This window comes from Glycine max, chromosome 13, assembly GCF_000004515.6.
Source record: "Glycine max cultivar Williams 82 chromosome 13, Glycine_max_v4.0, whole genome shotgun sequence".
Classification (NCBI taxonomy): domain Eukaryota; kingdom Viridiplantae; phylum Streptophyta; class Magnoliopsida; order Fabales; family Fabaceae; genus Glycine; species Glycine max.
In genome coordinates, this window is record NC_038249.2 from 3887726 (window position 1) to 3908436 (window position 20711).

The window sequence follows — 20711 nt, forward strand, 5'->3', positions numbered from 1 at the left end:
TTTCTTTTTCTTTTTCGTTTCTTTCTCTTTTTCACAGTAATTAAGTTCAGAAGGAAAATCATCACTATAGAGTCTTGAATGGCCAGTTCACAACTCTATTCAGAGTCATTTCTTTTTGATCCCACATAACCTTTAAAATATGTTGCTCTTTCAAAAAAATAAAAGTATGCCAGCCATTACTTTAGGTCGTCACGTGAAAATAATAAAATAAAATACGGTCGGTGAACTCTATTTCAAATAAAGTTTGTTAACACATTCTTTTCAAATAACAGATTAAACATAAGTACATTCATCATCTAAAGCCGTCCAAAATATGGGAGTTTTGCAAAATAAATAGAGTCATCCAGAGCAAAGGTATCCAATGTAGTGGCTTCAGCCACATGTATACATTCATCAAATTCCTATACAATAGGTCTACCCATACAAAAAAAACAAAAGAGTAAACCTAACTGTCTGTACTAGATACACCCACCCCCCAAAAAGTATATAATCCTAGTCTACGGGGCCGTCTGCTATGATGAAGAACCTCCACTAGTCGCTATCCCTCCAGGACCGCTCTCCTCCGTAGAGTCTGCCTCAGATGCCGACATGACGTCCTTGGGAGAATCCACCTTAGGGAGTGGGTCCTCATCACCCTCTAGAAAGTCAAGAGCATCCACAGCAGGCTCAGGAGGTAGCTCCTCTGGGTCCTCCTCGGGGTCTTCCTCAGATGACGTCACCTCAATCACTTGGACTGGCTCCACTAGTAGATATGGAGTAGGTGTAGGTAATATCCACTCCACAGTGCGCTGAAGTGTGCGTGCTGGTTCCTCTGGATGTACCAACGAAGTAGCCGTGAGTCGGATCATGCCACGGAATCGGCACCTCGCATTGCCTTCGAGGGTCTCCCAAGCTCCCTCTAGGCACTCCATCTCCACTCGGTCATGGATGAACTGCGCTGCCATCACGATCTACAAGAAACAAAAGAAAGGGGTAGACTCTTTCACAAGAGGTCTAACTACAGTAGCAACACAATGTGTCCCATAACCACTACATGTAATTAAAAGTTGTGCCTCAAGGCTTTTCTTCTCTGGTAATCGATTACACAGCATTGGTAATCGATTACTAGGGGCCAAACTCGAGTTACATAGCTTCAAAACATGAAAACCTGCAATATGCACTGTGTAATCGATTACACATAACTGGTAATCGATTACCAGTGGCCTGTTACTCTGTGTAATCGATTACACAATATTGGTAATCGATTACTAGAGGCCTCCACAACATACTGTCTCCATTTCTAAGCCTGGTAATCGATTACACAGCATTGGTAATCGATTACCAGAAGCCTTCTCACGTTCCTGATCCCATTTCTAGGCCTGGTAATTGATTACACACAATTGGTAATCGATCACCAGAGACCATCTAAACTTCCTGTCTTCATTTTTAAGCCTTGTAATTGATTACACACCCTTGGTAATCGATTACCAGAGGCCATATTGTCATACCCTAATTTCGTCCTGGGATTATTACTTGATGACGTGCAATAAATGAAGTCCCGAGACGTCTCAGAAATCGAAAGGAAGCAGGCTTGCGTGATTCGTGAAATTCCGTAATGTGGCGGAAATCGAAAAGAGGTGTTTTTGCGCAATCCGTGAGTTTCCGTAACTTCTTCGAAAGCTAAAAAAGAGTAAATACATAATCCGTAAGGATTCGTAACCTTGCGGAAGGAAAATAGGTATCGTTACGAAATTCGTAAAGTTTCGTAACGTTACGGAAAAAGAATCACCAAAAAAATAGAAGGGGGTGTATTTAGTAAAAATGGGGGTGTAAATAGCAACCAGGCCCTATTTTGCTATAAATAGGGGAAGAAGTGAAGAAGAAAAGGGTTCAGCCCCTTAGGCACTTCTCTCTCTTTCGAATTTGCTGAGGAAAATTAGTTCCGTGAAGAAAATCCAAGCCGAGGCGCTTCCGTAACGTTTCCGTAACGTTTCCGTGAGTAATTACGCGAAGATTCTCGACCGTTCTTCAAAGATTCATTGTTCGTTCTTCATTTTCTTCAGTCTTCAACGGGTAAGTACCTCAAACCAAGCTTTTCAATTCATTCTATGTACCCGTGGTGGTCCACATTTTGTTTCATGTATTTTTATTCTCGTTTTCATTTACTTTTCATACCCCCTTTTGACGTGCTTAAGCCATTTATTTAAGTCATTTCTCGCGTAATCTAAAAATAAAATAAATTTCCACCGATCGTTTGAATTGCATCATCCGTTTATTTTGGTTAAAATGAGTTCCGACTGTTCGGTCGTGCCGTAACCACGTTGGAAATAAAAAAAGAGGTAAAATAATAATATAATAATCAAAAAATACCTTTTAGTAAAATAAAAGCGAAAAATCAATCGAACGTTTTCTCTTTGGGATTTCTCATTCTTAATTGAATTGACCAATAACTAAAGTGAAACTAAGGCTAAAATCAACTCGCCTAGTCAAGCTCGTCCACAAAAATAGGATTTTGGAAGTTTATCATTTCAGTTTCTTTCCAAGTAAAATGGATCATTCTTAAAGTCCAACGCCTTAAAATGATCACCTTTCAAAGTAAAAAAGAATCACTTGATTCACGCATAAGAAAGAACTACGTAGGTCTGATTTCCTCTCCAAAGGAGCAAAAGCCCCGCTTTTGTCGACCTCAAAAAATAAAAAGAAATAAAAGTTAAGATAACACAATTCCACAATTCTAAAAAATAGGTTGTTGTCCTTTGAGACAAACGTGAGAGGTGCTAATACCTTCCTCAAGCGTAAATACAACTCCCGAACTTAGAATTTTCATTTTGACCGGTTTCCTTCGATTTTTCTGACGTTTTCCACAAATAAACGTTGGTGGCGACTCCGCGCATCTTTCCTCCTTTGGAAAGCGCACCCGTGAGCCTCACCCTCGCTCGCCCATGAAGGGCACGTTGCGACAGTTGGCGACTCCACTAGGGATCTTTTGTGAGTTAGGCCTATTTTAGGAATTGTGGAATTGTGAAACTTCGTGTGTGCATTTGTTGAATTGCGTAAAATGTAAATAAACTGTTGTCTATTTCGCATTCTTTACACTGCATTCTAAGCACCCACGGGTTTGTGTGAATTACCCCTTTGTGTTGTTTTCTTTCCGTTTCATGCATACGCATTGCATCATTCATGTCGGAGTCTTAATCCAACCCTTTTTAGGTAAAATGATGGGGACAAATCAAAACGGCAAAAGGTTTTATCAAGTCAAGGTTAAAGGTCTGGATGTCACTAGCCTCAAGGAATTGGGACGATTGATGGGACCCCTCCAAAGGCAAGCCTTCCGCAAAGTTTACGGGAAGATTCTAGATTTCACCGTAGCGGAGGTATTTACGGAAGCCGTCGTATCCCTCGCCCAATACTACGACCAGCCGTTGAGGTGTTTCACGTTTGGGGACTTCCAAATGGTGCCAACTATTGAGGAGTTTGAAGAGATATTAGGATGCCCTCTCGGGGGGAGAAAACCGTATCTTTTCTCCGGCTTTCTTCCTTCCTTGAGCAAGGTTGCGGCTGTGATTGGAGATTCAGCAAAAGAGTTGGATCGCATAAAGCAAATTCGGAACGGCGTAGTGGGCCTGCCTCGGAAATACTTGGAAGACAAGGCAAGGGATATGGCGAGCCAAGAGAAGTGGGGCCCGTTTGCGGATGCTTTAGCTTTGCTGATTTTTGGGGTTGTCCTCTTTCCGAACGTTGACGGCTTGGTAGACTTAGCCGCCATTGATGCTTTCCTCGCATATGACCATAGCAAGGAAAGTCCAGTGGTGGCTATCTTGGCAGATTTGTTCGACACCTTTGACCGGAGGTGCGAGAAAAACAGTGCACGGATTGTCTGTTGTTTACCCGCTCTCTGTGTATGGTTGATTTCACACCTGTTCCGACAAGACACGAGACACCCGTGTCCGCTTCAAAGCTATCGCTCATGCGCCGAAAAAGGGAGAGTCGTTTGGGACCAACATTTGGCTGGGATAGGGGGCAGCACGATCAATTGGTTTCCTCGTTGGAAGGAAGGCAAGGGAGGAGTTCTTTTCTTGTGTGGGGACTATCCTAATGTTCCACTGATAGGGACTAGGGGTTGTATTAATGATAATCCCGCACTCACCATAAGACAGCTAGGGTATCCCATGAGGGGAGCGCCAACCGAAGAAAGTCTCTCGCCTTTCCTTGTGAGGGATCTAGGCACGCAAGGTCTCAAGGTTATACAAAGAATCCACAAGGCGTGGAGGAGTCCGTTGAGGAAAGACAAGGAGCTTAGGGGCATCCGAAACGGCGTCATTGGAGGTTATCATGGGTGGCTAAGAATTCACACGCGGGGCTTAGGTTGGCTCTCCAAATTGAAAGTTATCGATGAGGAGAAATTCGAAGCTCCGGAGGAAGATGAAGAATTCCGAGCTCTAAAGTTAGAGCTAGGGAAGGCGAGACTCGCCAAGGAGAAGTTCAAATCAGCTGCTACACACATCCGGAAGGAGTGCACCGAGTTACAAGAGGAAAACGCGGCCACTGCAAGAGCTCTTGAACAAGAAACCAAAAGGGCCCGCAAGGAGGAACATGGCCGAGAAAAATTATGAGGAGCATTGTGGGGTAGCAACAATGAGCTCAAGCTCCAAAGAGAGGAGAGAGATCGGTCACGGGTGCATGGCATGATCTTAAAAGAAGAGTTAGTTGCTTGCGCGAGGTCCAAAAGGGGTTTGGCTCAACACTTGGAAGCCACGGAGCAAAGCATGCTAGCCATCATAGGGCAATACAAGGAAGAATTGAACCAGTCCATGGCCCATGAACAAAAGCTAGTGGAGGATTTTGCACAAATGTATGCCGAAAAAGAAGCAAGAGGGAGGGTGATTGATGCGCTGCATCAAGAAGCGACTATGTGGATGGATAAATTCGCCTTGACCTTGAATGGAAGTCAAGACCTCCCGCGTCTATTAGCCAAAGCAAAAGCCATGGCCGAAGTGGGTACTGCCCCCGAGGAGATTCATGGGCTAATCAATTACTGTCAACACATGATAGATTTGATGGCCCATATAATTAGGAATCGTTAGGTTCTTTTGTAACACCTTTGTATAATCTTGGCTAGATGAAAGCTTTGTTCTTTTTATAAAATGAGAAGTTCTGGACTCATTACGTTATCTAAAAATCTTGGGGTGGATCCAAGTGCTCCGATCATCCGTTTGCATACTCGTGTTTTGGTGGCATACTCACCGTTGTTTATTTCTTTAGGAATTTCATCATAACTAAGAAAAAACCAAGGCACCCCTACAACACTCGATCCAGAAAAATGGATAATGAAGAGGGCGTGCAGGAACAGATGAAGGCCGATCTATCGGCCTTAAAAGATCAAATGGCTTCCATCTCGGAGGTCATGTTAAAACTCCAGAAAACCATAGAGGATAAAGCCACCGCAACCGCCTCCTGTACAGTTAGGGAAGCGGAGCCGGTGCTGCAGCCCGCCTTGAATCCGGGCCTAGATAGAAACACGGCCATGTTCGGTCGAAGGTATAGTCCGCAAGCTTATCCTTATGGCCTGCCTCCGGACTTCACCCCCCGTGCCACCCCGGAAGAGTTAAGCCAAGCCCCTACTTTTGAGGGGCAACTCCCACCTTATGAAGACTATCCCAGGCAAGACGATGGGGAAGGAGATACCCATCTTGGCCCCCTGCTCCACCTCAAAGATCCATCCCCGCATGAACTACCCCAGCCGAACATAGTCCGCCATACCCCAGCCTCACCCACACCCGTGAAAGAATCTGTTCCCTTTGCGGAAGATAAGGGAAAGATTGAGGTGCTTGAAGAGAGGTTAAGAGCAGTCGAGGGCCTCAGTAATTACCCATTCTCGGATTTGGCAGATTTATGTCTTGTGCCCAACATCGTCATCCCTCCCAAGTTCAAAGTACCAGACTTTGATAAGTACAAAGGGACGACATGTCCAAAGGGGCATCTCCGGATGTATTGCCGGAAGATGGGGGCGTATTCTGCGGACAAAAAGTTGTTGGTCCATTTCTTTCAAGACAGCTTGGCCGGGGTAGCTGTAGCATGGTATACCAATCTGGAAGCTTCCCAGATCCGATCATGGAAGGACTTGGCAACTGCCTTCATTAGGCAGTACCAGTACAATATGGACATGGCTCCCGATCGGAACCAACTTCAGGGTATGACTAAACGAGAGCATGAGTCCATTAAGGAATATGCCCAGAGATGGAGAGATCTCGCAGCCCAAGTCGTACCGCCCATGACGGAAAGGGAGATGATCACAATTATGGTAGATACGTTACCCACGTTCTACTATGAAAAGCTGATAGGCTACATGCCAACTAACTTTGCGGATCTCGTCTTCGCCGGAGAAAGGATTGAATCTGAGCTACGAAAAGGCAAGTTTGAATATGCTGCCAATATGGCCCCCAACAACAACAGAAGAGCCCCAGCAGTGGGTGTGAGGAAAAAGGAAGGAGACGCCCACGCGGTCACCACTGCCCCAACATGGATGAAAGCACCCCAAAATATCCAAAGCTCATATCAGCCCAATCCCCCAAATTTTTTAATCCGAGCCGGGAATTCCCTCCCGACTCAAGTAAAAGGACCACCCGCAGCAGAAAGAGCGCCGGCCCAACGCACAGCTCCAGCCGCACCCCGGCCAATTAATAATACAGCCCCCGGCGCGACCTATAGATATGCACAGCACCCGAAAGACAACTTCCCTCCTATTCCCATGGCATATTCCGAGTTATGGCCTTCATTATTGGAGAATCACTTGGTGGTGGCCATACCCGGGAAGGTTCTCCAGCCACCCTACCCCAAGTGGTATGATCCGGGTGCCAAGTGTGTGTACCATAGTGGAGTTCCCGGACACAATATTGACTCCTGCATCCCGTTCAAGTATAAAGTGCAGCATCTGATTAGTGCCGGCTGGCTAGCATTTTAGGAAGAAGGCCCAAATGTTAAAACCAACCCGCTAGCTAGTCATGGAAGTGCTAGCGTGAACGCCATCGAAGAGGATGGGCCATCACGGACAAAGAGGTTAGGAGACGTGCCTACTTCTAGACGCTTCATCTATCAATCACTGCAAGCGGCGTGCATGGTCTCCTGAGGTGGAGATGAAAGGGATGAATGTTTGTTTCACCTCGGGGAGTCGCATGACATGGAAACCTGTCCCATGGTGGAAGAATTGCTTCAGCGGCTCATGGATTGCGGGCAGCTTGAAGTGTTCATAGGAGGGAAGGAAGAACCACAAATTTGCATGCAGTCGGAAGAGAAGAAGGTTCCTCTAACCGCCAAGGCCCTAGTGATATGTTTTACTAGAAAAGGGACCGGCTCCACACCCATTGATCGAGGCCGTACCCGAATCAAATAAACATGAAAATGCAGTAACTAGGAAGTGATCCTAGGTCGTTTCCCAACGAGCAGTGACAAGCCAAATGTTCATAATATACTTGCAGTAACAGTAACGATGGGGGGGGGTTTGGTTGTTTGGTAATTAAAGAGCAGAACAAATAAAATGGAATACGAAACTACTAATATTAAAAACGGGTTGTTTCCTCTGATTCAGAAGCCACTCTCTTATCCTGGGTTATGGAGAATTCGTCCCTAACAGTCAACCACTTAATCCAACCCTATTTCAATTTACTAAGCGAAAATCAACTTAGGGTTTTCAATACGTGATTAGGCACCACATACACCAGTTAGCCCTTCGTCCATTAAGCATGAACGCAAATTAGGCTCAGAGGCAATTAATCGAACACGAAGCGTGCACTGATTAATATTCACGAAATTGGGATAACTGGTGAAGGGAAAACTGCCAGGAAACCACATTACAAACGAAACCTCAAAGAGAGTTGGGCTTCGTCCTCAAAAGGAAACAACACCAGAAAATCTAGCCTTCCATGGATTCAAACAGAAAACGCAAATGAAACATGAAGCAGAAACGTAAATGAACAAGAACGTAAATGAACGTAGAAGAAGAAGCAAGAATGAACTTGTAATTAGAAGCAGAAAACGGAAATTTGCATTAAGAACGAAAACTGTAACAAGGGAACAGAAAAATGTGAAAACCTAAAACCAAAGCTCTGAATAATGAAAATAGCATAGCAGAATAGAATGCCCTGCACGAATCCCAAGGCAGCTATTTAAAAAGAGTCACTCAAAGTCACTGGGCCCTATTACAATACTCTGGCCCAAAACGAAATAAACACTGAACAACATAAAATAAAATTGCGAAATTTCCTAATTAGAAATTAACTAAGGTAAGCGCTTCTTTATTTGCCCTCTTCAAGTCCACAACCAAAATCCGGATTGAGCCCAATGTTTCATTAATTCCTGAAATTAGATTAAAAACATCAAATTAGCTAAATGAGCCCAAATAATAAAACTGCCTAATTAATTGACAATTAAGACCAATCAATAATTAAAATGGTGCAAAAAGGGTTTAGAAAATAGAAGAAAATGATGGCACATCAAAACCCCCCATACTTAGCCTTTTGCACTCCTGGGCAAAATGAAACAAAGAACAAAATCCAAGGATATCAAAGGGAGACAAACAAAAACATTCACATATTTCTCAATGAACATCAAGGAATGAAAGGAATGGGTAACATCTAACATAAGGAGATCCAAAAAGTCAAGACATTCATGAAAATCATCCAAGCAACCCAATCATGGCAAAATAGTTAATCAACTCAAGAATGAAAAGTGATAAAGCCTCATAAGATATACACTCTATCTCTCAAGTGTCTAGGCTACTATTTACCCTCAAAGCACCCATGAAAGCAAACACCACATAAACTTGGCAAGATTCTAAAATTGACAATCAACCCATAAACACAAGCACATGAGGATCAAAAGGTCTTTTAAGGTTGTAATGGGGCCAAGGACAAGGTATGGAGAAATATGGAATAAGTGGCTAAATCCCAAAGGAATAGAGGAGCAAAGGGGAATAAGTGCATATTAAGAAAAAAAATAAGAAAATAAAAAGAAGTAAAGATAAAAATTAAACATGAAGAGTAGAACCAAGAGTTTCATCATTCTTGTGCCATTTAAGATCTTATTCACTCAACTTTATTGCTTTTCTTTTTCTTTTTTTCGATTTTTTTTTTCTTGAATTTTTTTTTTCTCGAATTTTTTTTTTACTCTGTAGCCTTTGAGAAACAACATTTCATTCAGCATGTCCAACATTTAACCAATATACAATGTACATCAAGTATGGCCCAAAATACATCATGAAGCATAGCCAACAAAACAAGTTGTCTGTAACATCCTGGAAATTTCTACCCGGAATTTTTGGAAACGATGTATTTTGAATGATTATATATATATAAGTATTATTCAGTGTATATGCATATATGTTCTTGGTAGAAATAGGAGTAGTGGGGGCAAGATACGCGGGTTAGGCTAATTAAGGAAGAGAAATCCATAACTGGGAGGTTATGGGTTAATTCTAAATTAATTAGTCTAAAAATCATCGTTTTGCGTACGACTTAGAATTTAACGAAACCAACCTCTGAACCACGCTCGGGGTTTTATTCTGAGCGTTTTGATATATATATTGCTTACTTTCAAAAACTGGCCCCGACGGACGCAGAGAAACGCGAGAAACTGGAACCAGAGAAATAGCACACAAACCGAGGCAGGATTTTAGCGTTTCAAAGGTCAGATTTTTCTCACTTTTTGTGGCTGAGTATGGGTCACAATCAAAAGGGAAAGTGGGCCCTTTTGCTCCACTCAAATAGGGACACGTGGCAGAGCTTGAATAAAATAATAGAAAAAGAGAAAACCCTTTTATTTTAAAACCAAAAAGCTTTTCTCTCTCTCTTCACTCAGCCCCCACACTTTTTTCAGACAGCTCTCTCTCTCCCTCACGTTGCCATTTTCTTCTCCCTCATTCTCCATTGAAGCTCCAAACAAAGCTTCAACCTTTGGCCATCATTTATGCTCCAAATCGCGAAAGGAGAGCATTTTTGGAGTCGTGAAGTGCGTGGCTACGAGTGGGACTTCGAAAATTCAGGTTTGGGTGGACTTCTTTCTCCTTTGATTTTTGTGGGTATGGGGTTTGGGGAGATATGATGGGTAGTCTTGCTAGGTTTCTGCTGTGTGATGATTATTTGTGAAGACATTTGTTGAAAGCTTGTTGAAATTGCCATGTTTGGATGAGTTAGACATACCCATTCTGTTTTAGGGTTTTTGTGATGATGTTTGTGATGTTTATATGCTGAAATTGCCCATGGAAAACTGTTAGAGATGAAATGTAGAGTTAACCTAGGGTTGGAAAGTGAGAATGTGGTGTTATGAGTGGAAAAAGAGTGAGGCGTTGAGAGTTGGAAGGCTAAGTCTGAATTCTGTGGTAAATGGAGGTTAAAGTGAGTTAATCCTAGCTTGAAATGTCATTTAGGACTTATGAGAAAGCTTGGACTGTGCTAGAGAGAAAAATAAATGACCAAAGTGAACAAAGAGCCATTTCTAGGGCAAATTTGGGTGTTGAAGAGTCAAATTTTAATTCAGTGAGATTTTAGGTGTAAATCCAGTTTGAGCAAGTCTAAATAGATGTTATGGACTGGTGTGAGGTGAGAGTTTGCTTCAAATTTACCTCATTCTAAATTTCACTTTTCAAACCTAGAAAACCCATTGAATTGAGGGGTTGTGGACACCTAGATTCTGTGTTGCTGTGTTTTGAAGCTTGACTTTGGGTTAGACATGGTTGATACATGATTTGGGACTTGTAGGAATTGATTTGGGCAAGATTGGATGAGGGAAAGTGGAATTTTCGAAATCTGCACTTATGCAGAATTTTGCTGTCAAAATAGGTGCAGCAGGATTTTGGTTTGTGCAGAAAAATGCTTGTGTGTGGTTGGCTGTGGAAAGAGCAGTGCAGAATGAGTTTTGGATGTTTGCTAGTAGATCCCAACGGTCAAAATGTAGGCTTAAGTACTAGAGACTTCCAGTAAAATTTTCGAGTCGATCCAACGGTTAACGAATTGGAATGAAGGAATTGTTACTGAGGTCTTTAAGTGAGAAAAGCTGTGATTTTGGTTGGTGTTTTGGCAGAGTTTTCTGCCTTTGCTCTGTTTTGCTTGGCTGTGATAGCTTGTGCTATTTGAATGTTGTTTTGCTTGGATGTTGTGGAAGCTTGGGAGGATTGATGGGGACCCGGTGTTGAGAGAAACGAGGATATGGGCTACGTGGGAGTACGTGAGCTCAGATGGAGGTGGGCAACAGGGGATGGTGGGTTTATGCGCGCATTGTGGATGTGGAAAACTTGTTGTGCACCATCGCCCGACCGCCACCTAGTACCACATGTGATGGGTATCCCATAATCCTACAAGCTTGAGATGAGGAAGTGTTGAAGGGTGAAACTTCCTGCTTTTATTGTTGACCACAGAGTGGTACCTGGAGATATGTCGCGGGGGTCAGGAGACCTTGGGGACGTCAGGTGGGGTGCTATTGCCCAAAACCAAGCTTGACCAATCCCGACCCAACCCGGGCATAGTCGGTCAGTGAGAACCTGTGATGTACCTAAGCAGGCGAGCTCCTGGCAATCAACAGATAAAAGGAATAAAGACCACAAAGCAAGGAGGCTTGTGGTGGCTGGCCAGCTGTGAACTTTGATTGATATGTGGGTTATGGCCTCTGGTAATCGATTACCAAGGGTGGGTAATCGATTACAAGGCTTAAAAATGAAGACATGAGGCTAAGATGGTCTCTGGTAATCGATTACCAAGGGGTGTAATCGATTACCAGGCTTGAGAAACGAAGTCAGGAAACTAAGGGAGCCTCTGGTAATCGATTACCAGCCTGTGTAATCGATTACACAGAGGGATGGGTCACTGGTAATCGATTACCAGGTATGTGTAATCGATTACACAGTGCATTTTTGCATATTTCATGTCCTGAGGCTGTGTAAGTCAAGTTTAGCCTCTGGTAATCGATTACCAAGGCTGTGTAATCGATTACCAGAGATGAAAAGCCTTAAGATACTCCTTTTAATGTCATGTAGTGGTTATGAGATGCATTGTGCGGCGGCATAGTTAGATTCTTGTGAAAGAGTCTACCCCTTTCTTTTCTTCCTTGTAGATCGTGATGGCGGCGTAGCTAATCCATGATCGAGTAGAGATGGAGTGCCTAGAGGGAGCCTGGGAGACCCTCGAAGGCAACACGAGGTGCTGATTTCGGGGCACGATTCGATTCACGGCTACTTCATTGGTGCATCCAGATGAACCGGCGCGTACGCTTCAGCGCACTGTAGAGTGGACAGTTCCATGGATTAGTTTTGTATACTTTTGAGGGTGGGTGTATCTAGGGCTGACTGTTAGGTTTACTCTTTTGTTTTGTATGGGTAGACCTGATGTATAGGCATTTGATGATTGTATACATGTGGCTGAAGCCACCACTATGAACACCTTTGCTCTGGATGACACTATATATATTTTGTAAAACTCCCATATTTTGGACAGCTTTAAATGATGAATGCATTTATGATCGATCTTGTTATTTGAAAAGAAAGCATTAGCAACTTTATTTGTAAAAGAGTTTATCGACCGTATTTTATTCTTTTATTTTCACGTGACGACCTAAAGCAATGGCTGGTACATTCTTCCTTTTGAAAAAGCAAAATAGTTTAGAGATTATGAGCGGTAAGAAAGAAATGACTCCGAATAGAGTTGTGAACTGGCCATTCAGGACTCTATAGTGAGGATTTTCCTTCGAAACCTTGTTTTGGTGAAAAGAGAAAGAAATGAAAAAGAAAAAGAAAAAAAAATTTACCATGGTTTTTGTTAATTAAATCATTACTATTAAACCAGTCATTATTTTGGGGACGCCACATTGTCCAATGAAACAAAAACCCCCCACACTTATTCCCAAAACAATTCCAAAGCTCCAAAATTCCTTAAGGATATGGTAATATCATGGTTTTTCACTTAAGGCTTGTAGTGAGCTTCAAAACAAGGAAAGGGAAACAAGGCTCAAATCAAAGGAATTAATTCAAGGTAAGTCCATTTGGCTAGAAGCTTGTAAGAACAAAATTGCCTTAATCATTTCCAAATATGCATGTGAATTAGGACGCATCAACAAGAATCAAGCCAAGACTATTGTGCAAGCAATCAATGGGGCAAAACACACCAAATGATTATAATGATGGATGGCTCAAATTCTCACAAAGGTAAAATCATCACTTTCAAATTGAGCTTTCAAAACTATCATGACATGTAGAGAAGAATCAAGGATTTCAAGTCACAAAATGTCAAGAACTTTTATTTTCAAAACAATTACCCATTTCTTGAACATATCCTATAATTCAAAGAAAAACATGCAAAGTCGTACGTGCACACGAAATTGACCCAAAATATTAAACTGAAAATCTGACGAAACTAACAACATTAACAAATTAACACAACTAACAAATTAACAAAACCAACAAAACTAGCAAAACCAAAGAACACTCCCCCCCATACTTAAACAACACATTGTCCTCAATGTAGCACAATTAACAGATTAAAAACAATTAAATCATCAAAGAGAATCGGACAAGTGTAATAAAAGCAAAGAAGGAGATAGGAAAAGAAAAACTCCCTAAGTCATGGTGGAGGAAGGGTAGGGTGGAGTAAGGAAGTCTCTTCCACCACTACGTCCACTAAAGAAGGGTTCGTGAGGAATGACTTAAGTCGATGTCCGTTGACCTTGAAGCTCTTGTTTGTGGAGTCGCTTTTGATCTCAACAGTACCATAAGGAAAAACATTAGTAACAACAAAAGGACCAATCCACTTAGACCTCAACTTACCACTCATGAGTCCAAGCCTAGAATTATACAATAACACTTTTTGCCCAACCACGAAGTCTTTTTTAACTATCATGCTATCATGGAACTTCTTGGTCTTTTCTTTGTAGAACTTGGCATTCTCGTAGGCTTCTAGGCGGATTTCATCTAACTCACTCAGTTGCAACTTCCTTTCCTCGCCAGCTTGATCCATAGAGAAGTTGCAAGTCTTCACTGCCCAGTATGCTTTGTGCTCAATTTCCACTGGAAGATGACATGCCTTTCCAAAGACAACCCGATAAGGAGACATTCCTATGGGTGCTTTGTAGGCAGTCTGATGTGCCCAGAGAGCATCATCAAGCCTGGTACTCCAATCTTTCCTGCTTGGCTACACAATCTTCTCTAGAATTCTCTTGATTTCCCTGTTAGAAATTTCTGCCTGTCCATTAGTCTGGGGGTGGTATGGTGTGGATACCCTGTGTACCACCCCGTACTTTTTAAGCAGGGCATGCATTGTCCTGTTGCAAAAATGGGTTCCTTGATCACTAATAATTGCTTTAGGTACTCCAAACCTGCAAAACAGATTAGACCTGACAAAGTCTGCGACAACTTTAGCATCATTAGTTCTAATGGGCTTGGCTTCCACCCATTTTGAAACATAATCAACTGCAAGGAGAATATAAACATAACCAAAAGAGACAGGAAAAGGACCCATGAAATCTATACCCCAGACATCAAACACCTCACAGAATAGCATAGGTTGCTGAGGCATTTGTTGTCGCCATGTAAGTGTATTTCCTGCTCTCTGACACTGCTCACAAGTGCTGCAGATCTTCCACGCATCTTTAAAGATGGTGGGCCAATAAAAACCACAATCAAGCACTTTGCGAGCTGTCCTTTGAACACCCAGATGACCTCCCGGTGCGGAAGAATGACAGAATTGCAGGACTGAGTCAGTCTCATGATCTGGAATGCACCGTCTAATGACCTGATCACTGCACAATTTCCACAAGTAGGGGTCATCCCAAATAAAATGCTTAGCATCACTTTTAATCTTATCTTTTTGGGCCTTAGATGCTAAGGGAGGAAAAACAGAGGCAACTAAATAATTGACAATGTTAGCAAACCAGGGAGTAGAAAGAGAGTCAGAAATACTATACAATATATACAGATGATCATCCGGGAAATCATCCCGAATAGGTGAATCTGCATCAGAGACACGTTCGATCCGACTCAAATGATCAGCAACTAGATTTTGTGCTCCGCTCCTATCACGGATCTCCAAGTCAAACTCTTAGAGCCAGAGCATCCATCGGATCAACCTAGGCTTAGAATCAGCCTTCTTCAACAAGTACTTTAGAGCTGCATGGTCAGTATAAACAATAATGCGAGTACCAAGCAAATAAGATCGAAATTTTTCAAGAGTAAAAACTATGGCTAGAAGCTCTTTCTCAGTAGTAGTATAATTTGCTTGGGCAGCATCTAAAGTCCTAGAAGCATAATATATCACCTTGGGCAATTTATCAATTTTCTGAGCAAGGACAGCCCCCAATGCATAATTTGATGCATCACACATAAGCTCAAAAGGGACTGTCCAATCGGGTGCCTGGATGATGGGGGTGGTAGTCAACGCTCTTTTGAGGCAATCAAAAGCCTCTTTGCATCTGTCATTAAAGTCAAACTCCACCTCCTTTTGCAACAAGTTGGACAGTGGAAGGGCTACTTTGCTAAAATCCCTTATAAAGCGCCTGTAGAATCCTGCATGACCAAGAAAAGATCGCACCTCTCGCACACAAGAGGGGTAAGGCAATTGTGAAATAACAGAAATTTTTGCAGGATCTACTTCAATACCCTTATAGGAAATAATGTGGCCTAAAACTATACCTTGCTAACCATAAAATGACATTTTTCAAAATTTAGAACAAGGTTAGTTTCAATGCATCTATTCAAAACTTTTTCCAAACTATTCAAACAACCATCAAAAGAGGATCCATATACAGTGAAATCATCCATAAACACCTCTATGCAATTTTCTAAAAAATCACTGAAAATACTAATCATGCACCGTTGGAAGGTACCAGGGGCATTGCACAGGACGAAAGGCATCCTCCTATAAGCAAAAGTGTCGAAGGGGCAGGTGAATGTGGTCTTTTCCTGATCCTCAGGAGCAATAGTAATTTGCATATAACCAGAAAAACCATCAAGGAAACAGTAGTGGGATTTACCTGCCAGGCGTTCAAGCATCTGGTCAATGAATGGCAGGGGAAAATGGTCCTTTTTGGTAACCTGGTTCAGCCTCCTATAGTCAATGCAGACTCTCCAACTGTTCTGCACCCGAGTAGGAATCAGCTCCTCCTTCTCATTTCTGATCACTGTGAGGCCAGTCTTTTTCGGGACTACCTGGACGGGACTCACCCATTGGCTGTCGGAGATAGGATAAATGATTCCAGCTTGCAAAAGCTTGGTTATCTCCTTCTTCACTACATCAAGAATCACCGGGTTGAGTCTTCTCTGTGGCTGTCTTACTGGTTTAGCTCCATCCTCTAAATTTATTCGATGCATACATGTGGATGGGCTAATACCAGGAATGTCCGCCAGGGTCCAGCCTATAGCCTTCTTATGCTTCTTGAGAACTAATAACAACTTCTCCTCTTGCTCATCAGCAAGGGAGGCAGATATAATCACTGGAAAACTCTTGCTATCATCCAGGTAAGCGTATTTTAAATTTGATGGCAGAGGCTTCAATTCTGGTGTGGTCGGCTGGACAGTGGTAGAAGGAGATGGTTTCTCAGCCTTTACCTCATAAAGAAAGTTAGAGGTATGTGTACTTCCTGAAACATGGTTAGTCCTATCTGACTCTATAAAATCAATCTCAAGAGGTAAAACACCACCACCAGGCATGCAATCAATATCACTTTCAGATTCACTCTCAGCATCAAATTCAGACATATGATCAAGTACAATTTCAGACTCAATGCATGAAGAGTGAGAGGCATGCAGATTAGAATAAAGATCAGTCATGTATTCATCAACAACATGGTCAATTATTTCAGCACGAAATACAGAAAGATCTTCAGATGGGTATTTCATAGCATCCAGAATATTAAAATGAACAGTTATATCACCAAACTCCATGGACAGTGTGCCTGCATAAACATCTATCTTAGTTCTAGCAGTTTTCATAAAGGGTCTGCCTAGAATGATGGGAACTGATCCTTGAGAAAATCCATCTTCCATATTCAAGATATAAAAATCAACAGGGAAAATCAGTTCACCAACTCTAACTAAGACATCTTCTATGAAACCAACAGGATAGGCAACACTTCTATTAGCTAAATGAATTACCACATCAGTTGACTGCAAGGGACCTAGAGATAGAGAATTAAAAATTGACAGAGGCATAACACTAACAGAGGCTCCTAAATCTAGCATGGCATTGTCAAACTTACTATTCCCTATAATACAAGGTATGCTGAATGTACCTGGATCATTGCATTTTTCAGGAATTTGAGGAACAGATTTACCAATCAATGCGGAGACATTTCTGCCCATGCTAATTCGTTCACTTCCTTTAAGCTTCCGCTTATTAGTGCACAACTCCTTCAAGAATTTTGCATATCTTGGAATTTGCTTTATTGCATCCAACAGAGGTATGTTTACCTCTACTTTTCTAAACGTTTCCAAGATCTCTTTCTCTGCCTCTTCCATTTTTTTGTTGGAAACTGCTCTTGGAGGGAATGGAAGAGGGGGAATGTGCTGCTTCTGCAAATCAGAATTACCTGTGGAAGAAGATTCACCTGCACAGAAATTGTTAGGTAGATTTTTGTCATCACCTTTTTCTGGAATAGAGTGAAGTTTGACAGGTTCATTTGCAGATGAGGAAGGTGCTACGGGTTGAGGTCCTTGACACTGCTTTCCCGACCTCAATGAAATGGCACTGACATTTTTGGGATTTTGGACAGCTTGAGAAGGTAGCTTGTCAGAATTCTGGGACTGTTGTTGATTCAATTGGGTAGCTAATTGTCCCATCTGATTGGTTAAGCTCTGAATGGAGGCTCTGGTCTCTTGCTGAAACTGCATGTTCTGCATAGTCATTTGCCTCACAAGTTCTTCGAGGGAAGGTTGTGGAGGGGCCTCAACTGTTGGTTGTTTCTGGGGTTGTGGCTGTTGTTGGATTGGTGGAGGAATGTATGGTCTGCTTGGGCCAGTAGCATTTTGGAAGGAAGGAGCAGGCTGCTGTTGTTGTTGCTGAGGGCTGGACCATCTGAGGTTAGGGTGATTCCTCCATCCAGGGTAGTATCTGTTGCTAGAAAGGTCATAATTGCTCTGCTGTGGTTGATTTTGCTGCTGAGGTTGAGGAGGTCTATTGTAAATATTTGCAGCATAAGCTTCAGGCTGCTAAATTGCTCCAGGTTGCTGCATGGAAGGGCAAAGGTCTGTATGGTGGTCAGCAGAGGAGCACAAACCACAAACCCTTGCGACAGGTACAGATTTTTGATTCAAGGCCAGCTGGGTTACCAAGTTGGCCAACGCATCCAGTTTGCCTTCAAGCTTCTTAGTTTCAGATGATGCAAATGGGTTTGTAGCTACCTCATGCACTCCTCTAATGACTATGGCATCATTTCTGGTGCTAAACTGCTGGGAGTTGGAGGCCATCTTCTCAATTAAATTTCTGGCTTCAGCAGGAGTCATGTCTCCAAGGGCTCCACCACTGGCAGCATCTATCATACTTCTCTCCATATTACTGAGTCCTTCATAAAAATATTGGAGAAGAAGCTGTTCTGAAATCTGATGGTGGGGGCAACTGGCACATAGTTTCTTAAATCTCTCCCAGTACTCATACAGGCTCTCTCCACTGAGTTGTATAATACCTGAGATATCCTTCCTGATGGCTGTGGTCCTGGAAGCAGGGAAATTTTTTTCTAAGAATACTCTCTTAAGGTCATCCCAGCTCGTGATGGACCTTGGAGCAAGGTAATATAGCCAGTCCTTTGCCACTCCCTCTAATGAATGAGGAAAAGCCTTCAGAAATATGTGATCCTCTTGGACATCTGGGGGTTTCATGGTGGAGTAGACAATGTGAAATTCTTTCAAATGTTTGTGCGGGTCTTCACCTGCAAGGCCATGAAACTTTGGAAGCAAATGAATCAGTCCAGTTTTAAGAACATATGGGACATCCTCATCAGGGTATTGGATGCACAAGCTTTCATAAGTGAAATCAGGTGCAGCCATTTCCCTTAGAGTCCTCTCACGAGGTGGAGGTTGTGCCATGTTCTCAGAATGTGCAAAATCAGAATGCTCAGAATCAGAATGCTCAAAATTATAATGCTCAAGATCAGGATGTTCAAAATCACCAATAACAGAATGCACAGATTCACCAGTTATGGAATGCTCAGAATGATCAAAAGGTATAAAATGATGCCTAACTAATCTATGAAATGTCCTATCTATCTCAGGATCAAAGGGTTGTAAGTCAGATGGATTGCCTCAAGTCATACACTACATTCAGCATGCACACAACTAGTTGCCTTGTCATGTAAATAAAGGTGTAGGTTTGAACTACAGCTACCCTCAAATGATATCCAAATGACTTGAAATTTTGTGAGCAACCTTATAAAATGATGAGAAGATAGCACAAAAAATTTCAGACAAAAATTCAAAGTCTAACTATGAAAGCTAAAATTGGTAGGTTAAGAAAAATAAGTGAATAAAACTTGAAAAATAAAAAACTTTTGACAGAATCGCTTTTTTTGGACGATGGAGACCTCAGCCGGCCTATGGCGGGCTGCCATGGCGTAGGAAATTTTTATCCACCCCAAATGCATATATAATAATTGCGATTCTGATAACCGGAGCAAAAGTTATGGCCGTTTGAAGTTTTGACAAACACAAAATTTGCTAGTTTTTTGGAACTTTCAAATCTGACCAAACTAAAGGCTCTAGCTATTTTTCCCACAAAATATGGATTAAAAGAAGTTACCACAAAAAAATTCAGCCAAAAATAACAACCCTAGCTACTAAAACAAAAAATCCCAAATAATTCAGCATGGGTGGTCGCTAAAATCCGTCTCTAATTGATTTCTATTACTACTCTGTTTTTCCGCAAGCTGATTTCTACTACTACTCTGTTTTCAAGCACAATCTTCACAGCAAAACACCCAAGACTGAAACAGGAGAAACGCTTAATGGGAAAACTGAAACAGAACACACATTAAACAAAATACCAGGACACTAAACAACACTAACACACATACTAACACAATACTAACAATTAAACATAAAACACGAAAGGATTAAACACACAACACTAGCTAGCTATTATGAACCTTTGGACACTGCTCCCCGGCAACGGCGCCAAATTTGATCGAGGCCGTACCCGAATCAAATAAACATGAAAATGCAGTAACTAGGAAGTGATCCTAGGTCGTTTCCCAACGAGCAGTGACAAGCAAAATGTTCATAATATACTTGCAATAACAGTAACGATGGGGGGGGGGGGGGGTTTGGTTGTTTGGTAATTAAAGAGCAGAACAAATAAAATGGAATACGAAACTACTAATATTAAAAACGGGTTGTTTCCTCTGATTCAGAAGCCACTCTCTTATCCTGGGTTATGGAGAATTCGTCCCTAACAGTCAACCACTTAATCCAACCCTATTTCAATTTACTAAGCGAAAATCAACTTAGGGTTTTCAATACGTGATTAGGCACCACATACACCAGTTAGCCCTTCGTCCATTAAGCATGAACGCAAGTTAGGCTCAGAGGCAATTAATCGAACACGAAGCGTGCACTGATTAATATTCACGAAATTGGGATAACTGGTGAAGGGAAAACTGCCAGGAAACCACATTACAAACGAAACCTCAAAGAGAGTTGGGCTTCGTCCTCAAAAGGAAACAACACCAAAAAATCTAGCCTTCCATGGATTCAAACAGAAAACGCAAATGAA

General features: G+C 42.1%; 1 non-coding gene across 1 annotated transcript; it reads left to right on the forward strand.

Annotated features, from left to right (window-relative positions):
• Positions 1–18545: 18545 nt before the first annotated feature.
• On the forward strand, positions 18546–18652 carry LOC112998914 (small nucleolar RNA R71). Its single transcript, XR_003264093.1, has one exon. It is a non-coding gene; the product is annotated as a small nucleolar RNA R71 (small nucleolar RNA).
• The last annotated feature ends 2059 nt before the right edge of the window (positions 18653–20711 follow it).